The following is a 23,639-nucleotide window of genomic DNA, read 5'->3' as shown; positions in this document are numbered from 1 at the left end:
TACACCAGAGCTGCAGCAACGCGTGATCCGAGCCATGTCTGCAACCCACACCACAGCTCACGGCAACACCGGATCCTTAACCCAGTGATCAAGGGTAGGGATCGAACCTGAAACCTCATGGTTCCTAGTCAGATTCGTTAACCACTGCGCCATGAAGGGAACTCCAGAATTCCACTTCTTAATACTCAGGGAAATCTTTAGTGCTGATGCTTTGGTTTTCTTGTCCATACAAGAGCTATCCACAATAAAACCTTTACTATAAAATTTCCTTGAGGAATAAATGGGTTAAAATTAGGATAACAGAACTGTTCCTTGCCAGGAGTTGGGAGAGAGGCCTTAGGGAAATATATCACATAATGACATCTTACTAAGTGTGCAAACTGCATTCAGGCAAAACTGCTTGCAGATGAGAGTAGAAAAAGTCTCGGTAAAAGGGGGGTGGAATTGAGCACAGGATCCTAGAGAGGGTGTACCTGGATGCACAGGTCCAGGAATGGGCTTTTGGGCTGACCCCACTAGCTCAAAGTCTCCGAAGACATGTGCTCCTCTCCTATTAACTCCTGTGTGTCGCCGTTAGGTTTGGGAAGCATTGGGGACCTGTGTTTGAATCCTTTCTACAAACTGTGACTATTTCACCATGAGTGTGTTTTGGTTGATGGTACTATTTAGTAGTGAGGACCTGCTAGCCAATGTCTAAAGATCTTTCCAGCTGAATTGTGCTCTATAAGCTTTGTGGATAGTGCTCTGTTCCCTTGTCTGCACAAGTAGAACACAGGTGGTGTGTGCATGGGGGGAGATGGAGACTGTACCACCTGCACCAGTAAACAAGCTTCCTCCTCTCCGGGCTCTAGCTCCATGAGGCCTGTTGTCTCCGGCTGGGAACAGGTTTGTTTTCCCAGGGGCTTCACCAGCCAGGAAAAAAAAAAAGACTGGTGATACTGAGAGTGAGGTGTGGTCCAGGACCCTACACAGCACATACTATATACCAGGCATCTCTCATCTCTTAGAATCTCCATAGACTGGAAGCATCTTAAGTGTGGGTGCTGTATTAATTAGAGGCCAGTGCCCCCGAGATGAGCAGAACTTCTGATGCAAGGTAATTGTGTAAGTACTCAAGAAGCAGATGATGCTGGGCCAGCCGGGCACTCTGGGTGAGGGGAATCTACCCACCTTTGGTCCAGCAGAGATGGGTGAGGATGGGTGTCCTCCCAGGGTCTCAGCCTCTGCCTCTGAGACTGACGCTACTCTTGGGAAGACCCTGACCTCACTCACTGAGGGTCTTCCCCACCCAGCGGGAGGACTGTGGAGGCAGGGGTGACCCTGGGCTTTACACAGTGAAGGGGAAGATCAAGCTTTCTTCCTGAGTCTTTTGGGCCTTGATACATTTCAGCTCGAAATAATTTGCATGCCAAGGAGACATTTTGGGATGTCAAATTGGGTTCCCCTACAACCTCTTATGAAACTTTTGAGAGAAAAATAGGTAGAACTCCTAGGAGGGCGAGTCTGCTTTGTAGAACCAATGGTTAGCGGGTTTCCATGGGTTGTGGAGGAAAGAAAAGGATCTGGAGAGAGGGGATTTCTTGAGTACATCCCGACAGTAGACCACCACTCACTGCCACAGAGAAGGGAGCTATCACGCTGTGGAAAGACACAGTAGAAACTTGAATGCCTATGATTTAGTGAAAGGAGCCAATCTGAGAAGGCTACATACTCTATGATTCCAACTATGGGACAGTCTAGAAAAGGCAAAGCTACAGAGACACTGAAATATCAGTGGTCAACAGGGGTGGTGGGTTGGAGAACAGGCAGAACAGAGACCCTTTTTAAGGCAGTGAGAATATTCTGCATGATGCCATGATGACTGTTACCTGCCATTATACACCTGTCCAAACTATAGGCTCAACCACACCAAGAGTGAACCCTATCGTTGACCCTTTGGGGATTATGATGTGTCTCTGTAGGTCCATCACCTGTAACAAATCTGGTGGAGAATGCTGCTAACATGGGAGATCGTGTGCTTGTAGGTCAGGAAGTGTGTGGGAAATCTCTGAGTCTTCCTCTCAATTGGGCTGAGAGCACAATGCTGATCTTAAAAAAAAAAAAAATCCATCTTTTAAAAAAAACCACTTTGATGGTGTCTAAGGTAACTTCTGCTACAATCTCTTATCCTCCAAATGAGTCCACATTTTCTAAAGAAGGCTACGGGGTGGTTGACAGCAGCCCCTTCTGCAATTCTCTATAGTTTTCTTCTGCAAAGCTGGGACCTTGGCCATGGGATTCTAATATGTAAATGTGCTTTCTTCTTGTCACCCAACAGACATCCTTATCGGTTGGGTAAGGATGCAACTCTAATTGCAACTAAGAGGAACCTCAGCGAGTTAATTACACTCTGCTTCTGCCTCAATACTCCCTGATGGGGCTTCAAGTGCAAAGTTACAAAAGAGTTCAGACATCAGCATGACCAAACCATACGTCCTGCATCACCAGCCTGTGTCCTACATATCTACGCTGTGACCGGGTTTTAAGAATTGATTGCAGCTTTTGTCGACTGCAGTAAAATCTGCAGATTACCTAAACTTAGGATGTTTTATATTTAGTTGCTAAGGAAAGTTATCCTTAACTGAAGGAGGTAATTGCAAACAGATTTTTCCTGTTACTTCTCTTTTGAAGATTATTCATCTAATTCTTTATAACGTCATTCAATTTTAAGCCTCAAGCAGGAATAACATGGTACAGATAACAATATTTTCTTGCAAAATGAACTTTCTGCCATGTCACCAAGGTCTGAAGGTCAAAATCACACGACATGCAGTTCTTCTGAACGTGAAACAGGAAAGACTCTCAGCTAATACACCAAAATATATTTTCCTTCAAACTCTTTTGCACTCAATTTGTTTTTCTTATACCAACTTCATTTATTTTATTTATTTATTTATTTATTGCTTTATTTTTTTAAGGGCTGCACCTGAAGCATATGGAAGTTACCAGCCTAGGGGTCAAATTGGAGCTGTAGCAGCCAGCCTATGCCACAGACACAGCAAGGTGGGATCAGAGCCATGTCTATGACCTGCACCACAGCTCACAGCAAAGCTGGACTCTTAACCCACTGAGTGAGGCCAGGGATCGAACCCACATCCCCACCAATACTCATCAGTTTCATAGGCCACTGAGCCACAGTGGGAGCTCCCGTCCAACACGTTTATAATATATATATATATATATATATATACATGTATATTATTTTTATTTTACTTTTATTTTTTGGCCACATCTGTGGGGGTGTGGACGTTCCCAGGCCAGGGACTGAACCGGAGCCACAGTTGTAACCAGAGCCACAGCAGTGACAAGGCTGGATCCTCAGCTGGCTGCACCACGAGGGAACACCAATAGACTACACATATGGTGTAATTCAGAATATGCCCAACCCTGCTGACTGTGCCCGGGAGCAGCACGGTCACCCTGGGCAAAGCGCACGCCTCCACTGTCTTGTTTTCCTCCTGTGCCAAACGGCGAGCTGAATTCAGCCATAATCAGAACAAGCCGGTTCTCCTTCCCCGAGGGCCTCCCACGTGCAGGCACACTGTCTGCCCTATGAGGACTCTCTCTACTCCTCACGCCAGCTCAGAGTTTGGCGTCGCCCTTCCCATGTAAGAAGAAAGGGTCAGAGAGGAGAGGGGTCGTGGTCAAGGTCACCCTGCTGGGACGTGGGATTCCTCTTCTCTGCCAGTGGACTTGCTGTTTCTACCACAAGCCACACCTGCCCACGACGCTTCCCAATGGTGGCAAGTGGTCTTTGAGGACCACTCCCGTGCCCTCCACTCAGACCCTCTCCACACTACTTCCCAGTCAAATTTGGTCCAAGCTCGTCTCCTCCGGGCTCTCCCAGAGCTTTTCTTCCTTCATATTTTCTCCCCAAACCTTGTGTTCAGTGCAATGGAATACATAACAGTAAGAGTTTATTTTCCCACCTTTTCAATGACACAGAAGGCCAAGCTGAGGCTTGCCGACTTCCTGTGGACACATGTGGCTGCCCCGCACCTCATAGGCACTGACCCCTGGGGCTGCGTGGCCACCGGCTTCTGGTCGCAGGAGACTTCAGCCTCCTTCTGGCCAATGCGTAATTCAACACCTATAGCCTTTTGAGTCCTGAATACCTCCAGGTCCTGCAAGCATCCACTTCATCCGTTCTTTCATCAGTCTGAGTTTCCTGAAACACTTCCCAGGTCAGAATCCAGTGGAGGTCTTTCCCCCTCCACCCCCCGACCGCCCTTCTAAACTCAACGAACTCTGACCACGGAAAGGCCATTTTACACAAAGACCCCTTTTCCTCAGCCCATTTTCTAGCACCACATCCTGGGGCTAATTTAGAAACTTGTTTTTTTCTGTCTCCTATGTTCTCCATATAGGGTCAGACTTTTTGGGATAAAGGTCAGATTTTTTTTTTTTTTTCAGAATTTATCAGAAGAGCTAGAGGTCAGAAACACTAAAATGCCCCTGTGCCCCCTTGACCCTGTCCGATCTATGGAGGGAGAAGAATGCAGATATCCTAATCCTTACCAACAGCCCTGTTTTTATAAGCTGTATATATATAAACTCTGCTCTCCCCTCTCAAAGGAGGACACAGTTTTGGGTTGTTAGGCTGCAGTGGCCTCCTTTAGCTGGCAAAGCAATAAAGCTGTTCTTCCTGCTTCAATCAAAACTCTGTCCCTGACTCAATTGGTACTGGTGTACAGAGGCTGGGTTTTGGCTACAGGCTGAGATATCTACCATGTATAGGATGAAAAAAATAATAATGACCATAGAAAGTCTTAAAATATAGAAAACACTTATCATGAGCTAGATGTCACTGCAAATTTTGCATTCCCCAGTTCCTTCGATTCTTTTAATAGCTCTTTAAAGTTGTGAGTCTCCAATTTCAGCATTGGAAAATAAGAACAGAAAGATTTCATTTCTACAGGTCCAAGTTCACACACCTAAAGAGTGGCTGAACAGAAACCTAGGCATCTCTGTGGCAACCACTGTGCATCTGGCCTTGAACTTTTCTATAAATGTCAATTTTCCCAGCCGGGTGTTTCAGAGGAGATATGAGATGCAATTTGATATTATAAAGACCTTTAAAAGACCAAGTACCTACTGCAGTTAATAGAAAGATGAGCTTCTAGACGCTGAAATACCTGAATGATTATTCAATCCTTTCGATGTATAAATGAGGAAACTGGAGTTCCCGTTGTGGCTCAGAGGGTTAAGAACAAAACACTGTCTCTGTGTGGATGCAGCTTTGATCCTGGCCTCACTCACTGGGTTAAGGATCCAGCATTACTGCAAGCTGTGATGTAGGTTGCAGATGAAGTTCTAATCCTGCATTGTTGTGGCTATGGTTTAGGCCAGAAACTGCAGCTCCAATTTGACCCCTAGCCCACCCAGGAACTTTCATTTGCTATAAATGCAGCCATAAAAAGAATATATATATATATATATATGAGGAAACTCCTGTAGAAATGAAAGCAACTTGTACACAACTAATAAATTGAAAGAGGAAATTCTAAGAAAGAACTTAGCTTTCTTTCTTTCTTTATTTTTTCATCTTTTTTTTTTCTTTCAGGGCTGCAGCCATGGCATGTGGCGGTTCCCAGGCTAGGGGTCGACTTGGAGTTGTAGCTGCTGTCCTACGCCACAGCCACAGAAACACCAGATCCTTAACCCACTGAGCAAAGCCAGGGATCAAACCTGTGTCCTCATGGATACTAGTCAGATTCATTTCTGCTGAGCCACAATGGGAGCTCCAGCTTTCTGTACACTAACTTGAATATATTTGACTAATAATTTCCCTTCACCTTGCTCTCTTGAAGCTGCCATTTTCTTTTTCTCTTTACCGCATTCTAATCTCAGTAGATAAAGTAAGTATTGCAACATATATAATAGCAGGTAGTTGTGTGCATAGCAGAGCAGGTGCCAGGAAAGAAGATGCTGTGGATTCCTGACGCCATCAGCTCAGACCCCATCTCAGAACAGCCCCCACAGCAGGAAGAACCGTGCTTACCATGACAACACAGTAGAGCTAAAAACAAAAACCAACAAACTAACTAAAAGAACTAAAAACATTGGCCCTACTCTGTGCTCATCAAAGCCTCTCTGAGGCCCTGTTTTTAATTTGTAAAATGGGATTAATATATCCCATGATAATTATGAATAAATGAGATGATTGGGGTGAAACCATTTTTTTTTAAACTATGGAGCAAGTCAAAAATTCATGTTTGTTATTATTTGTACTTATTATCACGCAAGGACGGGATCTGGAAAATAGTCTGTTCTACATCAGCTTACAGCTGTTCGGATTTCCCCAATCGAAATACCTTGAACGTTGGTCACCTGCTCTGGACTGGTGGGGGTTCACCAGTGCCAGCGGAGATGGAGGGAAAACATGGGCTCTTCTGTTGGGCGCCCACCTTGCTAGTAGCAAAGGTCATCGTGCCCCATGAAGGAAGATGACATAGCCGAATGTGGGACGTGCAGCCTAAAGCCACGTGCAGGAAGCTCCCCTTCCGTGAATGCTTCAGGGACAAATCTAGGACCTGGTTTTCACTACCTTCTTTTACCAAGAAAACTCATTGAGAATCTTCTCATTCTAATGCCAACTGCAAAGCTGGCTGTAGGCAGGACAGCACTGCAGCAGAATGTTACAGGCCCAGTCTTGACAGTAACGGTCACCATGGCCAGCATTAACTGAATGCCATGCTAGGTGTGAGATCTAAATTATTTCTTCTTATAGAAGGAGGTAACATGGACATGTATCTGCCTTTTCTTAGCTTCTCTAGATAATTCGAATATCATTTCATCGATTCTTTCATTAATTCAAAGAATTATTCAAATAACAATTTTTGAAAGTGTATTCTATGACAGATACCATGTTCAGTGGCCCACAAAGTATAAAATCAGCTCAAATATGTGACCTTCTGGAGTTCCCATTTTGGCTCAGAGGTTAAGGGCCCACTGTTGTCTCTGTGAGGATGCAAGCTTGCTCCTGGCCTCCCTCAGTTGATTAAGGATCTGCTGTTGCTGCAAGCCATGGCATAGGCTACAGATGAGGCTAAGATCTGATGTTGCGGTGGGTGTGGCTGTGGCTCCAGCTGCAACTCCATTCAGCCCCTGGATGAGGAACTTCCACATACCTCAGGGTACAGCCATCGAAAGAAAGAAAAAGATATGCGACCTTCTTACCAGTCTCTTTAGAAGATCAGGAAGCATGCAGTGGTAGAAAAAGCTCTAGACCGAAGTCTGGTGATGCTATTTCTATTTCTGGTTCTCCCAACAGCAGTCTGGCCTTCTGTGGGGCCAAGCCCTTCTCTGAGCCTCAAATCCTTCATCTGTAAAATAATGCTGCTTGATGAACTCCACTCTCACCTCCCCACCCCCCCAAAGACTGATTTTATCTGGGACTGGCCCCTGGGAGGAGAAGTTTGGTTTGAGACTCCACCCAAGAAATCCTAGTGCAGAGCTGGTCATGGCACAGAAAAGAAGATTCTGCTGCTGCTGTGACCGTGGCTGGTGACAATGAAGACATTCCCACTTCATGTGCCAAACAGGCTTGTCACAGATAAGTGTGGTGTGAGCCAGATCTCCGTAGACTTCTGGCTTCTATCCATCAGGCCCAGAAGGAACTGGGGAGAAGAACGCATGACTCAAAATCAGATCCTGCTGCTAACGCAGCAAGACCTCTATCCAGAGGCAAGAGTGTAATCAGGGGATGCTGGGACTTGTCACAATCAATAGGGACAAGAGTTCCACTTTCCGTCCAGCTCTTGAGTCAGCAAACCTTCACTGGTGTCACTGCTATCATTCAACTATTTACTCATCTGCAAGTGTCAGTACACCTCACACTTAGACCCACCGGCACACGCACACTTGCACGTGGGTGCATGCACACACCACACACGTGTGCATACACATGGATCCACGGATGCATCCACACACAACCATTGAACTGTTGACACACCGAATCCCTCATGATCCAGATTTTGCCTCGCACACTGGCAAATTCCTGTGACTGTGAAAAGAAACCCTACTCTATACCTCTTTATTTATTTATGTTCAGGTTTTACCTACATGAAAAAGAAACAAATAAAAACAAATGGTTAGCTTAGGTGCTAGAAAATTTTCACTGTAACTGTTAAAAAATTATTCCAGGCTTAAAATATATGATACCTATTGGTCTAAAAAAGAGTCCCAGGTGGCTCATTTTGAAAGCACTTAATTTTTACAATATATGTATACTCCTCATTGTGCAGTCCAGAGATGTTCAAACGTAATAAGGGGTTACTATGTTACATTAGGCCTTGAGCGATGACACTTTCATAAACTTTCATGTTGCTAATGCTTAAATGCTAGGTCTGGTCAACCTGCTGGATTTCCACTACTAGTTACCAAACTGGAAAATGATAGGGGAAAAAACCAAACCCAAACCAAAGTGTTGGAATCTGTTAAGGATTTGAAATGTCTCTCAAAGGCCACAGCATACATTTGTACTGAAATGGCAGGCCGACAACTCGCTGGTTATAATTTCTGACGTCCTAGGTTGTATGGTTTTGGAAGCGAGACCGCATCACAGCATCATATTGGGGATTCTGAGGAGCGGGAAGACCTTTGTGGGCTGGACCTCTAGCAGCAGGCAGAACGTGCAGAGGGGGCTCTGATGGGGGTGGGGGCGTGGAGGAGCAGAAGGTGATGACATGGTGCATGACAAGGTCAAGGCAGAGCAGTTGCAGCTCACATTCATGAGTGCTCACTGCACGTTGCCACCTCTCTCCTTTTTCTCCTTCCCAACAGCCCTTACAAGACACTGTAAGTATTGTCATTATTCCCATTTCACAGATGAGAATGTTGACACTTTAAACCTACGTTCTTCCACAAACACAGGTGTGGAGGGAGCAGAAGAGCAGAGCCGGGACTCTAGATGGGCATCATATGCCAATGCCCTGCTCCACGATGCCCTGGTTTCCTGCAGCAGACACACCACAGCACCCCCTGCCTTACCAGCTCCAAGACCCGTGGACCCTTCACCACTGTCCTTCAGCACCCAAGTCAAATATACTCCACTCTTACACCTCTGATGACCTCAGGCCAAACTGTCTTCTCCCTCAAGTCTATTCCCGTTGGATCTTACAGGGACTCATGTCTGGAACATAAGGCAGATAGCATCACATGCCATAGAATAAGACCACTTAATATCAGGAAGGGAGAGGTCCTGTTGCGGTTCAGCAGGTTATGAACCTGACTAGTACGCACGAGGATGCAAGTTCGATCCCTGGCCTCGCTCAGTGTGTTAAGGATCAGGTATTGCTGTGAGTGGTGGTGTAGATCACAGACATACCTCGGATTCTGGTTGCTGAGGCTGTGGTGTAGACTGGAAGCTGCAGCTCCGATTCAACCCCTAGTTTAGGAACTTCCATATGCCACACATGTAGATCTAAAAAGAAGAAAAATAATCAGGAAGGGAAGGACTTTCTACACCGTGGAATTTACTGTGTGGTTTCTATGGACGGACTGCATCCCCCCCAAAAAAAACTCATACATTGAAGCCCTCACCCCCAGTGTGAGAGTCACTGTGGGTGGGGACTTTGGGAAATAATTAGGTTTAGATGAAGTCATGGGTGGAGGCCCCAAGATGGGATAAGTTCTCCAGTGGCTTTTCCTTATTTTATAAGGACACGTATCCCATCTTGAGGCCTCCACCCACAGCCACTCTCACACTGGGGGGTGAGGGCTTCAACGCATGAGCTTTGGGTTCAATCCCTGGCCTCACTCAGTGGATTCGATCCCTGGCCTTGCTCAGTGGGTTAAGGATCAGGCATTGCTGTTTCCCCACGTGAGGACACAGTAAGAAGACAGTGTCTACAAGCCAGGAAGAGGGTTCTTACCAGGACCTGAAAACACTGGCACCCCAATCTTGGACGTCAGGTGCCAGAACTGTGAGAAATCAGTGTCTACTCTTTCAGTCTCCAGTCGGATGTATTTTGTTGCAGCAGCCCAAGCGAAGACAGCAGTGAGTGACAGTGCTGGGTGTCTCTTCAGTCAGGTGGTACCATGAGAAGACTATACGGACAGATACATATTCCTTATTTTAAAGCAGAGAACCATGCTTTTAAGTTCTATGTATTTATACCATTGCAAGTGTGGACAAATGTTTTCTGCAAAGGGTGAGAGAGTAAATATTTTAGGTTTGGCAGGAGATACATAGTTTCTGTCTTGTGGGCTGCAGGCCCCTTGGTTTGCTGACCTCAATATAGTAAAAAAACTTTTCTGCAAGAAAACTAAAGTTGCTCAAAGATTTGCTTTGCGGGGGAGACATCCAAATAATTATTTTTCACAGGAGAGTTATTTAGGTGTCACCAGAATACAAGTATAATTAATTAGGTTCAGATAAGGCTACTCATTACATTTGCTAGAGTACCTGTGTGAAGGAAATAGACTAAAAATGACCCATCGCTTTAAAAAAAAAAAAAAATACAGCCATGCATGTGCTTGAAGGATTTCTCAGATGCCAAGCATGACATGCCAGGGGAGGCTCAACTCCAGCCTAATTTTATAGAAGTCACCAACCCATTATCAGGGCCTCACAGTACTTTCACTTTATAAAAAGAAGCAAGAGATCCCACATGGGAAATGTTGTAGCCACAAGAATGTGGTTGCCTTTTTTCTCTGTTACCTTACATCTAAAATAGGCACTGCCGTTGGACCAGCTTTGAAAACACCTCATCTCACATGAAGATTTCAGCAGCCCCTACTCTGCCCTACCCTGCCCCAGACAAACTATGACCCTATATTTTCAGCAATTCTCAAGGTTATTTTTCTTGCCTTGGCTCAAAGAATCACTTTCTTGCCTCTCTGTGTGGTCTACATGTTAGAAAGAGGGGAACTAGTTTTATTCCCCACTTTAACAAATTTTACCTTTACTGACCTATGTATTCCTCCCAACAATTTTATGAAGTGGTCGTTCTTTCCCCACATTTACAGATAATGAAGTTGAACCTCAGAAACCTGCAAAGTCACACATCTGGCTTGATGGCTGAGTATAAGATTTGAACCCAAATCTTATATGCCAACAGACGGGTCCTTTTCACCTCAGATTCTTTCTCTCCTATTAAAACTCTTTCTCGTGAACTCACTATGACCCATCAGATTTAACAAATTGACAAGCAGAATCACCAATCCTCAAGTTTCTCATTGGTGCCGACCCCTGAGTTAAAGTCCTCCCTCCTTCTCACTTCCACTGGCAAAGCCTCCTGATCATGATGGGAGGGAGGGCGTCATGGAAGGGAGCAGGGAGCGGTCCTCCAGTGGCTCTCCTCCCAAGTACAGTCAGAGCTACGACACGGGATGCCAGAGGCTGGGTGGAGTCGCGGGGGCGTCCAGGGAGGAGAGGCAGTTGAGACAGAGGAGGTAGCCCTCCCCCTCCCCCAGCTCTGTCAGCAGAGCAGACGCCAGGGGGGATGGAGCCCTGGGCCCACAGAGCTCTGGGACAGGAGCCTGCCCCCAGAGCCACCAAGTCTAGACTCCGGATGTGCCCTCCCTCCCATCCAGCGTGCAAAAAGTCCTATCAGACGACAGCGGGCTCCATTACAGGAGGGGGGACAAGGGGCCAAAATAAGATCGGAGTAAATAGGGGCCTCCACTGCTCCTCAGGGGAGGTAAACACCCACACTCACATGCATGCACACCTACACACACTCATGGGCACACTCACATGTGTGCACACCTATACACTCACGTGTGTGCATCCCCACACTCGCATGCATGCCCACCTACACACTCACATGCACACCTACACATACTCTTATGTGTGCACACCTACATACTCACGTGCACACCTACACACTCACATACACTCCAAATCCTTCTGAAGACGCTATTATGCCAGCAGGTCATTCGTCCTTCCATGTTCCTGCTAGGTTGAAATCATTCCAAGATGCATTGAAGGCTACCTAAGTCAATTGGACCCTTAAAATGGGCTGGAATTGGGTGCAGAGAGAGGGCACAGGCAATTTGCCTTCTGATTTTTAACCTCAAGAGAGATTGAGAACTGAAGGAAAGAGCAAAAACCAGTTTAAAAGAAGACTTTAGGCTGCAGGGCAATGAACTCTCGGTTCCCTTTGAGAGATGAGAGTGTTATACAAATTTTAGAGCGTCCGAATAGCCTTGTGGAACAAAATTCTAAAAGTAGCTCTGCCCCAGATTTGCTCAGCCCACCAAGTCACCTCCCTGCTAGCCGGGTCCCAGTGATGTCATACGCTGATTCCAAAAAGGTGACTTTTTACGTCTGCCTCAAGCAGGCAGAGAGGAAGAACATAGGTTTTCTTTCAATAATTCCAGAGTTGTGATATCTCTTTGCTTAAAATATATTGGCACCTGGTAGGAGGTAAGTTTTTACTTCCTTGTGAAATTGCAGCCTTCCATATGTCAGAGACAGCAGCTGAAAATGAATGAAATGCCGGAACTTTTTTACAAGCTCCCCCACTCAATCCACAGTCTCCCAGGAGGAGGCATTTAGGTAATATTGTAAAAATCTCACTTTTTTTGTTTCTTTACTTCTTCAGAGAATAGGATTTTATCTGGGGCAGAGGCGGGGGGATGGACCTAAAACTGGAGTTTAAATCAGCCCCTTTTAGATAAAAAGACACAACCAGGGAAGGAAATTTCCACTTATCAAGCAGTCAGTATTTTCTAGACACATTGCTTATTTCATCCGCTGCAACCTTCAGTGAATCTCTAAGAGCTAAGTATTTTAAATAATAAATAATTTCCATGGAACCATAGGAAGGGTCTGTGACAGAGCCAAGATCTAAAGCCATCCTGTCTGATTCCAGATGGAAAATATCCTGGGAAAAAGATTGGCGTGGAGTCGAGGAGGCAAGTGATCCTGGCCACAGCATCTCCTGGCTGAACACAGCCTTCCATTTTACTTCTAAAGCCTAAATTATCTCCAAGAGTTCACTGTATCCATCATTAAATGTGAAATCTTCACGCATTTTCCAATCAAAATTTAAAAATTCTTTTCCAGATGTGCTTGAATAAAAAATTCACAATACAGAGAATTTTGACTGAAAACAAACCAAAGAGTATCTGGTGGAGTCAGTACACCTGTAGGTCCCTGGATCTTGACTGGTTAATCCAAGGACTTAAACTTAGTAAAGTTACCTAAGTTAAACAGGTAGTAATGTTCTGAGAATTTATGTTGTCTTGAGGCCATCGTAATAGTCTTAACCATTACATCACATGCTAGCTTCTGAAAGTCAGTTATTTAAATTATAGAAACGTGTTGTAACATGATTTATATTCTGTCATTTATGTGATTTACATTTGCCATTATTTGTATACGTAAAGGAACAGAGGGCCTGCTACCCACTCTTCCATTATTTCCAAAGGAGAACGTGGGAGTTGCCCAGGCAGGTGAGAAGGAACTGGTTGGTCCCCAGGTAGTTCTGTCCTTGACCTCTTCTCTGGGCGTCCTCATCTCCAGAGATCCCACTCTTTCTCATAACTGCAGCTGCCTCTACGGCGGATTGAAAGTCTGTGATCATAACGTTGGCTCTGAGTCTGCAGAGAGGGCCCCCGGATACTCCGCAGCCTGAAGCGGGACCCAGCCCTTCCTTCTCAAGGCCTCTGCACCTCCTTCCTGCTCACGGCCAGACCGCAAAACACTGGAGCCCTCGCTAACTCGCTTCTCCTGGAACCCCACACCTATGTCCTCCCTCCCCCTGCCACCTGCCTGTGTGCGCTCTTAAGCCACAGATCTCGGACAGACCCTGGTCTTCCTCCTGCAGGCTGACCTCTGTGATTTCCCCCTTCAGCCCTCCTTCCTTCCACCACCCCTTCCCTCCCTGTCATTATGCCAGAGGAAGCCCCTCAGTGCCTGTGGCTTTGAGGCCCCACCCATTGCCCCCGCATCCCCCATCTCCTTCTCCACCTACAGCCTCAGGCTGTCCTGAGGTAGTGTCCTGCAGGTAGTGTTTCCTTGCACAGGGACCTGGCCCGCAGTTCCCTCTACCTATAATACCCTTCCCCGCCCCTTGGGGACGGGACGATCACTGCACACACCTCAGCCCCTGCCTAACTGCTGCCGCCTGCGCTCTTCTCAGGCAAGTAGGTAGCTGTGCGCCCACTCTCACTGTGCCTTGGGGGGTCTCCACAACCTCAGGCACGGTTGCCCAGCTGTGGCGTGGTTATTTGTTGTTCTTGTTTTTATGACAAATGTATTTCTTTTCTTTCCAATTGCAAAGGTTCATTGAACTATTGTGGACCTACAAGGTTGTCATCATCTCTGCTGTACAGCAGAGCGACTCAGTTACCCACGCGCACACCTCCATTCTCCTTCCCTTTCCCGCATCGACCATCACGGCATAGTGGGCAGAGCTCCCCGGGCTCCACAGCAGGTCCCCGCTGGCCAGTCATTCCATGTGCCTCGGCGTGCACAAGCCAGACCCAAACCCCCAGTCCATCCCTCCTGCCATGATTCGCATCTGTCCCCTTCACCCTATCGTAAGCTTCCCAGGGCCAGGGACCTCATCTGATTTTGCGGACCGCATTCTAATACATAATCAATTTATAATCATGTAATCTAATACATAGTCAATGCTCCATAAGTTTCCGTAGGAGGAAAGATAAAAGGTGATCTCAGAAGAGGAGGGAGGCGTAGTTGTTTTTTATTTTCTATTGCACATAACAGATTTCCACATACCTGTGCCTGAGCACGGATTCACCACCTCACACAGCTTCCTGGGGAGTCTGGCCTATTCTAGCGGGTCCCTTGCTCAGGGTGTCATAGGACTGACATTAAGGCAACTCCCAGCTTTAGCCTCATGTGGAGGCTAAGGAGGAAGCACGGTGCTGGCTTGCTTGCTAGCTGTCAGTCTGGGGAACAAAGCTCCCAGAGGTCGAGTCAGTTGACCCCACCTTAGGTCCCGGCAGGTTTCCCATTTCTCCATTTTAAGGCCTGTCAAGGGATGGCTCCATCGAGTCAGACCCACCTGGATAATCTCTGTTTTGATTAACTCAAAGTCATCTGATGAGGAGTCTCATCACAGGAGTCTGACACCTCATCATCTTCCCAGGTTCCACCTTCAGTCAAAGGTTCTACACCTGCCACTCAGGGCGGGGGTGTGGAAGGGTCCTGGGGTCATCTTAAAACTCTGCTGATCGCCGCACCACACATGATGTGACAATCAAAGGGAAGCACATCATCATTCTCCCACATGGGTTAAAATATCAGACTGGGAGGTCCTGTCATGGCGCAGCGGAAATGAATCCGACTAGGAACCATGAGGTTGCAGGTTCGATCCCTGGCCTCACTCAGTGGGTTAAGGATCCAGTGTTGCTGTGAGCTGTGGTGGAGGTCGCAAATACAGCTCAGATGTGGTGTTGCTGTGGCTCTGGTGGACCCAATCAGACCCCTAGCCTGGGAACCTTCATATGCTGTGGGTGCAGCCCTAAAAAAAAAAAGACAAAACGAAAATATCAGACCAAACCCAAAGAACTCTGCCCATGTGCCAACTTGGGCGATACTCAGTAACTCAGTCTCCAAATCTTAGTTTCCAAATCAATAAGAATGAAATAACAGTGATGTCCACTTCAAGAATTGCCATGAAAAAAATAAATGACTTACTGCTCGTAAGTCCTTGGACGTAGAATGTATTTGCTCAGGGACGACTCTCACCCCCGGGATTCTCAAGTTTGTTGTGCTTCTGGGAACAATGGACACAGTATTTGAAGCCCAGGCCCTTCCCAGAATACCTAGAACATATGGTCTCCAAAATTAGAGAAGCAGTTTCCAACAAGAAATATATTTCTGGGGAAAAAAAATCCCCTTGGAAACAAGAAGTTAAGGGACAACTTTTTTTTTTTTTTTTTTTTTTTTTTTAGCATATAAATCAAATGCAGGCCCAGTAGCTACCTCTTCTATTAAGGAAAATTCCTCGTCGTCTTCATAAAAGAGTCATAAAAGAATTTCAAAGCCTATAGTCTGAGAGAATTATATCATTTTGTAAGTTCTAGGTCATAGACATGGTAAGTATGACGAAAATAAAAGAGCCTTCGATCTGAGCGCCTGTATCTGCTTTGTTTTCTACCGAGCCGTCTTCTCCTAAATCAAAGTTAATAAGGTTTCCCACAGACGACGGCCACAGTTCCCTCCGATGCTGCAAACTCCCGTTCTCATTGAGGACTTTCTTTTCAACCCCATCTATTTGGATTATGTTCTCTCCGTTACAATGTGGGCACTTCCCACCGAGCTGATGACTCAGTGCATCACTGGCGCTGATTGGGGAAGCAGGGCCCCGGGAAGGGCTGCGATTCTGGCTGATTGTTGGAGACAATGCCTTGGGAAATGCCATGGGGGGCCCGGAGAATCTGAGAGAAAAATCCCCTTTAGCACCATTCTCTCACACCCCACGACCCCAACTCTTGCCTCCATCTGCTTTCCTCTCCTTTTCCACCATCCTTCCTTGCTGAGGACCAAGGAATCTGCAAGAATCTCTGAGGAACCTCGGAGCAGCGTTTTCACAGCCCCTGCCTTGTCCCTGGTGGTCGTTTGGGTTTAAGAAGGGGAATGAAGAGCAGGCAGGAACCTTGGTTTTAACCACTAGCATCACCACGGGGAGACTGTCATTTGTCCCTTTACCCACTTGGGGTTTGTTTGTGACCTTCACAGCAGGACAGTCAGTCCACTATGTGCCTGCTTTCCTCCCATCACTGTTGTCCATGGGACCCGAAGTCAGATGGGACTTTCCCTGAATTTCGAAGCTGGTTAAAATCAGCTTAAACTCTGAATCCAGAGTAAGAGCTCAAAGCCGATTTCTGTGAGTCCCAGCAGTTCCATTGCATTGTATACGATGCCCAGCATCAAACATTCATGTTTAGCTTTTATCATCCAGTCCAATCACCTTTGGCATTTCAGCTTAGCAACATCACTAAAGACGGAGGCTATTGGTACTATCACATCCTATAAGGCATAGCCTCTGCCGTTTGGCTCCGCCTTTCCTCTGAGCCTTCAGGAACGGAATGGGCTGCCAAGGGAGCAATGTCCAGTTCCCCAGCCTGGGTCTTCTTCAGCGACAGCAGCAGCCCAAGTGACAGAGTCTCTCACGACGGTTGGCTTTGGCTAGTTATTAAGGCCTCTGGAACCACTGTGATAATCATGAAGCTATTAATAAATGTCAGGTATAATTAGCATTATTTTAAGCATCATGGGGAAGGAAACCTTTTGCAAGGGCAATGGAATCAGCAGAAAATCTCCCTGATGGTCATCCTCGAGGCAGAAATAAAACTTCTGCATGAAATGTGCATCTTTTGATTGAGGCAACAGTCTTTGCAGGTACGTCCTTCAAATAAGCAAGCCCCACAACATAACCCCGGTCACCTCAAAAAAGCAATAGCCTAACTTTAAGACAATCCAGAGAGGATGGTTGGGTTAATGACAATATAACCACTTTGAAAAAGTAAAATCAATATAAAATTAAAATGCTTGTGCATAGCTAAATAAATGATCCGTACATTAAAAGGTAGCCTACAGAATAGGAGAAAATATTTTCAAACCATCTATCCAAAAAGAACTTAATATCCAAAATATATAAGGAAAGAACTCACACAGCTCAATAGCAAAAAAAAAAAAAAAAGAAGAAGAAAAATCTGATTTAAAAAATGGGCAAAGAGAGAGTTCCTGTTGTGGTGCAGCAGAAACAAATCCAACTAGTATCCATGAGGATGCGGGTTCAATCCCTGGCTTTGTTCAGTGGGTTAGGGATCTGGCATTGCTGTGGCTGTGGTGTAGGCTGGCAGCTGTAGCTCCTATTTGACCCCTAGCCTGGAAATTTTCATATGCCTTGAGTGTGGCCCTAAAAAGAAAAAAAAAAAGGTCAAAGAATTTGAATAGACATTTTTCCAAAGAAGATACACATGAAACATTAAAAGGTACTTGACATCAATAATCATCAGAGAAAAACAAATCAAACTTCACTGAGATGTCACCTCATACCTATGAGAATGGCTGTCATCAAAAATACAAGAGACATCAAGTGCTGGCCCAGATGTGGAGAAAGGGAATGCTTGTGCACTGTTGGTGGGGATAGAAATTGGTGCAGTCACTATGGAAAGCAGTATGGAGGTTCCTCAAAAAATTAACAATACAACTATCATGCAGTCCAGCAATCCCACTTCTGGTACCTCTCCAAAGAAAATGAACTCACTCTGTCAAAGAGATGCCTGCACTTCTGTGTTCATTGAACCATCATTCTCAATAAACAAGACATAGAAATAACCTAAGGATCTATCAACAGATGAATGGATAAAGAAAATGTAGTCTACATATACAATGAAATATTAGCCAGTCATAAAAAAGATGGAAATCCTGCCTTTTACAACAGCATGGGTGGACCTGAGGGCCTTAGGCTAAGTGAAATAAGTTTGGCAGAGAAAGGTAAATACTGTATATTCTCACTTATATGTGGAATCTAAAAAAGCCAACCTCAAAGAACTGGAGAGTAGAATGGTGGTTACCAGGATCTGGTGGTTGAGGGACTGGTGGGGAGATGTGAAGACATTGGTCAAAGAGAACAAACTTCCAGGAGTTCCCACTATGGCACAGAGGGTTAAGGATCCAGCGTTGCTGCAGCTGAGGCATAAGTCACGGCTGCAATTCAGATTCGATCCTTGGCCTGGGAACTTCCGCATGCCATGTGTACAGCTGGAAAAAAAATAATGAGAGAGAAAAAACTTCCAGCTACAAGTCTGATGACCATAGTTAACAATATGGCATTGTATACTGGAAAGTTCTTAAGAGAGTAGATTTTGTGTGTGTGTCTTTTTAGGGGGGCACCCACGACATATGGAGGTTCCCAGACTAGGGGTCAAATTGGAGCTGCAGCTGCTGGTGTACACCACAGCCCAGCAACACCACATCTGAGCCTTGTCTGCAACCTACACCACAGCTCATGGCATCACTGGATCCTTAACCCACTGAGCAAGGCCAGGGACTGAACATGTGTCCTCATGGATGCTAGTCAGATTGGTTTCCACTGAGCCATGATGGGACCTCCAAGAACGTAGATCTTAGATGCTATTACTGGACACACCAAAAATGATAATTATATGAGGGAGGGGCTGTTTTATTTATTGTGGTTATCATATATATCCATCATGTCATAGCAAGAAACAGGAGTAAGGGTTCTAAGAGCTGGTACCCAGTGTCTCCTAAAGACACTTTACATATACAGTGTGTGTGTGTGTGTGTGTGTGTGTGTGTGTATCAACTCATCACATTTTGCACCTTAAGTTTATATATATATATATATATATTTATGTATATATATATATATATGTCAGTAATATACCAAAGAAGCTGGAAAACGGGAAAGACAAAGAGAGCCAAGCATGTGTTTGATTCTTCTTCCCTCTATTCTATCAGTATTATAAAAAAGGGATGCAATAAATATGTATTGAATTTACCAGTAACTATTCAAAATATATTACTATTCTTTTTCTAGTATTATTATGAAATATCTTCAGTATACAGAATGATATAATGGCATAAAAGGAAATATAGACACCAACCAGCTGATGAAATTAAATATTACAGCTGAAGCTCACCTTGTACCTATTCTTTCCCCATCCCCCTCTACCATCATCAGAGGCAATCACCCAGACATAACCTCTATATTGAATTAGATTTTTATCACTTCAGTACTTTTGCCTTTTTTTCCCTTTCCTTCATATGCATGTATTTCTAGGCAACATTTCCATATAGGCAAACTTTATGGCCGCTATCTTGAGACACACTGGTGTGGCTGGAATAGGTCATGAATCACCAAAATTCATCCTGCTTAAGCCACCATAGCAAAATACCATAGGCCAAGCGTCTCAAACAACAGAAGCATCTTTTCTCACAGTTCTGGAGGCCAGAAGTTCAGGATCGAAGTGCCAGCAGGGTTGGGTTCTGGTGAGGTCTCTCTCCCAGCCTTGCCAAGGACCACCTTCTCTCCGTGTCCTCTTGTGATCTTTCCTCTGCAGGAAGCTTCTCTGGTGTCTCTTTCTCTTCTTTGAAAGACTCAGTCCCATGAGATTAGGGCTCACCCTTGTGACCTCATTAACCGTACTTACCTTCTTAAAGGACCTGTTTCCAAATCCAGTCACACTGGGGGGGCGGGGCTTCTGCATATCAACTGTGAGCAGGACACCGCTCAGCCCACGTCACCGAGTTATCAATCCTCTCTGCTCTTCAAGGTCTTCTTAAGGCATAAATAAACAAACAGGAATAAATGATAGAAATAACTCCCCTGGGGGTTGTTTTGCATTGACTGCATTTCAGTTACACTCTGCCATTTGTTTAATTTTATTGGCTTTGCTCCCCACAAATATTGATCCCAAGGACACACCCCCATTGAATTCCTGCCCTCGTTTTTTATAACTTGGCGTTTACTTTTCCAGGAACCTGATGTATGACAGCTGGTTCCAGGACTGGTCTGAAGAAGCTGGCTCTACAGTGGGATCCTGGAACTGGACAACTTGTTGGCCAATTGGCAATGAAGGTGCCATCACTGAACAGCAGAGAAGGGAGCTCAGAGAGCCTAGGGCGTGCGGAGTGCAATCGATAAAGTGTCACAACCCCCAAACCATGAAGGGACAGTTGAAGGGCATGCACAGAGGGCACAATATTTGAGAAAACGTGTGGCAACACTAGTTGAGAAAGAAGGAAGAAAAAGCAAGGAGGACAAAGTATGATCCAGAAAGAAAGAGGAGGAGGTTTAGCACGTTAGGCCAAGGACAAAAATTTAAACGAGATGAGCAAACGCCTAGAAAACTATGACTTAACAAAATGGATGCCATTAACTTCAATAAGTTAATACCCAAATTTTTCTCTAGAAAGAATATTTCAGACCCAGATGGCTGCAACAACAAATTCAACCAATCATTCCCAAAGTCTTCCAGAGGATAAATGGGGAAAAAAGAAGTAAAAATATATTCTTCCCAAATAAGAGGTTAGAAGATCTTTGATAACCGAAACTCAATTACGTCTTAAAAAAAAAAAAGGGAACCCTCCTGCACTGCTGGTGGGAATGTAAACTGGTACAGCCACTATGGAGAACAGTCTGGAGATACCTTAGAAATCTATACATAGAACTTCCATATGACCCCGCAATTCCACTCTTTGGCATTTATCCGGACAAAGCTCTACTTAAAAGAGACACATGCACCCGCATGTTCATTGCAGCACTATTCACAATAGCCAGGACATGGAAACAATCCAAATGTCCATCGACAGATGACTGGATTCGGAAGAGTGGTATATATACACAATGGAATACTACTCAGCCATAAAAAAGGATGACATCATGCCATTTGCAGCAACATGGATGGAACTAGAGAATCTCATCCTGAGTGAAATGAGCCAGAAAGACAAAGACAAATACCACATGATATCACTTATAACTGGAATCTAATATCCAGCACAAATGAACATCTCCTCAGAAGAGAAAATCATGGACTTGGACAAGAGACTTGTGGTTGCCTGATGGGAGGGGGAGGGAGTGGGAGGGATCGGGAGCTTGGGCTTATCAGACACAACCTAGAATAGATTTACAAGGAGATCCTGCTGAATAGCATTGAGAACTATGTCTAGATACTCATGTTGCAACAGAAGAAAGGGTGGGGGAAAAACTGTAATTGTAATGTATACATATAAGGATAACCTGATCCCCTTGCTGTATAGTGGGAAAATAAAATTTAAAAAAAAGGAAAATTATAGAGCAATCTGACATTTAAACATAAATGCAATCCTCCTAAAAAAAAAAAAAATCTTAGCATTCCAAATCCAGTAGCATATACAGGAATTGATACATTATGACCGAGCTGAGTTTATATCTAGAATTCAAGATTGTTTCAACACTAGAAATTCCTTCAGTATAATTCACCACTTTTAACAGATTAATGGAGAAATCCTAGATGATTTTGATGAATGGATCAAAACAATTTGATGAAGTTTAATTATCTGTCATGGTAAAAATATTCCTATGAACAAAGGGGAATTTGAAAGAATTTCCTTAATTAATAATAAACATCAATCAAAACACTACCAAAATTCTAAAACCTATAATGAAACAAAATTGTTTTGTCTTTTTTTCTATTTAGGGCCCTACCTGCAGCATATGGATGTATGTTCCCAGGCTACGGATTGAGTAGGAGCTGTAGTTGCTGGCCTACTCCACAGCCACAGCCACACTGGATCCAAGCTGTGTCTTGGATCCAACCTACACCACAGCTCGCGGCAATGCTGGATCTTTAACCCACTGAATGAGGCCAGGGATCGAACCCTCGTCCGCCCGGATACTAGTTGGGTTCTTTAACCACTAAGCCTCGACGGAACACCCTATAGTGAAATACTGAAAGATTTCCTCTGAGGCTGTCAACTGGATGGAATCAGTACTTTCATTATCTGCCTTCAAAGTGACTCTGATGTTTGGACAGGAAGGCGTCTACATTGGAAAAAAAAAATGACAATGGACCTCTATTTTTTTCATCTTTAAAGTTTTATTGAAGTAGAGTTGATTTACAATGTTGTGATAATTTCTGCTATACAAAAAAAGTGAGTCAGTTATACATGTACACACATCCGTTCTCTTTCAGATTCCTTTCCCACATAGATGATCACAGAATATTAGGGAGAGTTCTCTGTGCCAAACAGCATGTCACCTTTGGCCAATCATTCCATAAACCTTAGTGTGCATATGACAATCTCAAATCCCCAGTCCTTCCCCCCAACCTGTCCCCTTTGATAACCATAAATTTGTTTTCAAAATCTGTGTCTGTTTCTATCCTGCAAATAAGTTCATTTGTATCCTTTTTTTAGATTCCACATATAAGTGATATCATGTGATGTGTATCTTTCACTACCTGAGTTCAATCAGTATGATCTCCTCTAGGTCCATCCATGTTGGCATGTGGCATGATTTCATTCTTTTCATGGCTGAGTAATATTCCATTGTGTATATACACACTACATCTTCTTTATCCATTCCTCTGTTGATGGACATTTAGGTTGCTTCCATGTTTTGGCGATCATAAACAGTGCTACAATGAATATTGAGGTGCATGTATCTTTTAGAATTATGGAATGCTACACTCTGCACAAAAATTAACTCCAGATATATTATAAACCTAAACATAGAAGACAAAACTATAGAGGTTTTATAAAATAACAGAAAGTACTACCTTTGTCCCTTGAAACTGTCTGTATGATTTTAAGGTAGGAAAATATTCCTTAACACAGACCAGAAAAAAAAAAAATCCCTAATCATAGAGGATTATTGTAAATTTAGAAACTAGCCATGCATGCGTCACCTTTGTCCCAGCCTGAATACAGCTCCTTCTAGAAGCTTTCTCTGATTCTTCCAAGCATTATGATGTCCTTTTGGTCCAAGTTCCTAAAATGATAGAAATATTACTGTGAACAAAGGCGAATTTGAAAGAACTTCCTTAGAAAACCTCTGATAATGTTGGAATATTGTGTTACAGCCTCCACACCTGTCAGTTATGCCAGACTTTGTGTTCCCTCCTAGCAGGAAACCTGTCTAATTGATTCTATACTCGGAAACTTAGCA

The 23,639-nt window shown here is 44.5% G+C and overlaps 1 long non-coding RNA gene across 2 annotated transcripts in view; it reads right to left on the bottom strand.

Moving 5' to 3' along the window:
- Positions 1–20,121, bottom strand: part of LOC146404982 (uncharacterized) — a 48,479-nt gene extending 28,358 nt beyond the window's left edge. Inside the window, exons 1-3 of one of the 2 annotated variants that reach the window (XR_014839836.1) lie at positions 19,930–20,121; positions 9,915–10,089; positions 9,368–9,463 (exon numbers count right to left, since the gene is read on the bottom strand). This is a non-coding gene — a long non-coding RNA (uncharacterized LOC146404982). The remainder of the gene's footprint in view (positions 1–9,367; positions 9,464–9,914; positions 10,090–19,929) is intronic. The other variant, XR_014839837.1, reaches the window with a different exon arrangement.
- Between the last annotated feature and the right edge of the window lie 3,518 nt (positions 20,122–23,639).

The sequence above is a fragment of the Sus scrofa genome, chromosome 3, assembly GCF_054392235.1.
Source record: "Sus scrofa isolate SSC_HxYL_T2T_F1_AM1 chromosome 3, Sscrofa_HxYL_maternal_Yorkshire_Landrace_v2.0, whole genome shotgun sequence".
NCBI lineage: Eukaryota > Metazoa > Chordata > Mammalia > Artiodactyla > Suidae > Sus > Sus scrofa.
This window is presented reverse-complemented; position numbering and strand designations above follow the sequence as displayed.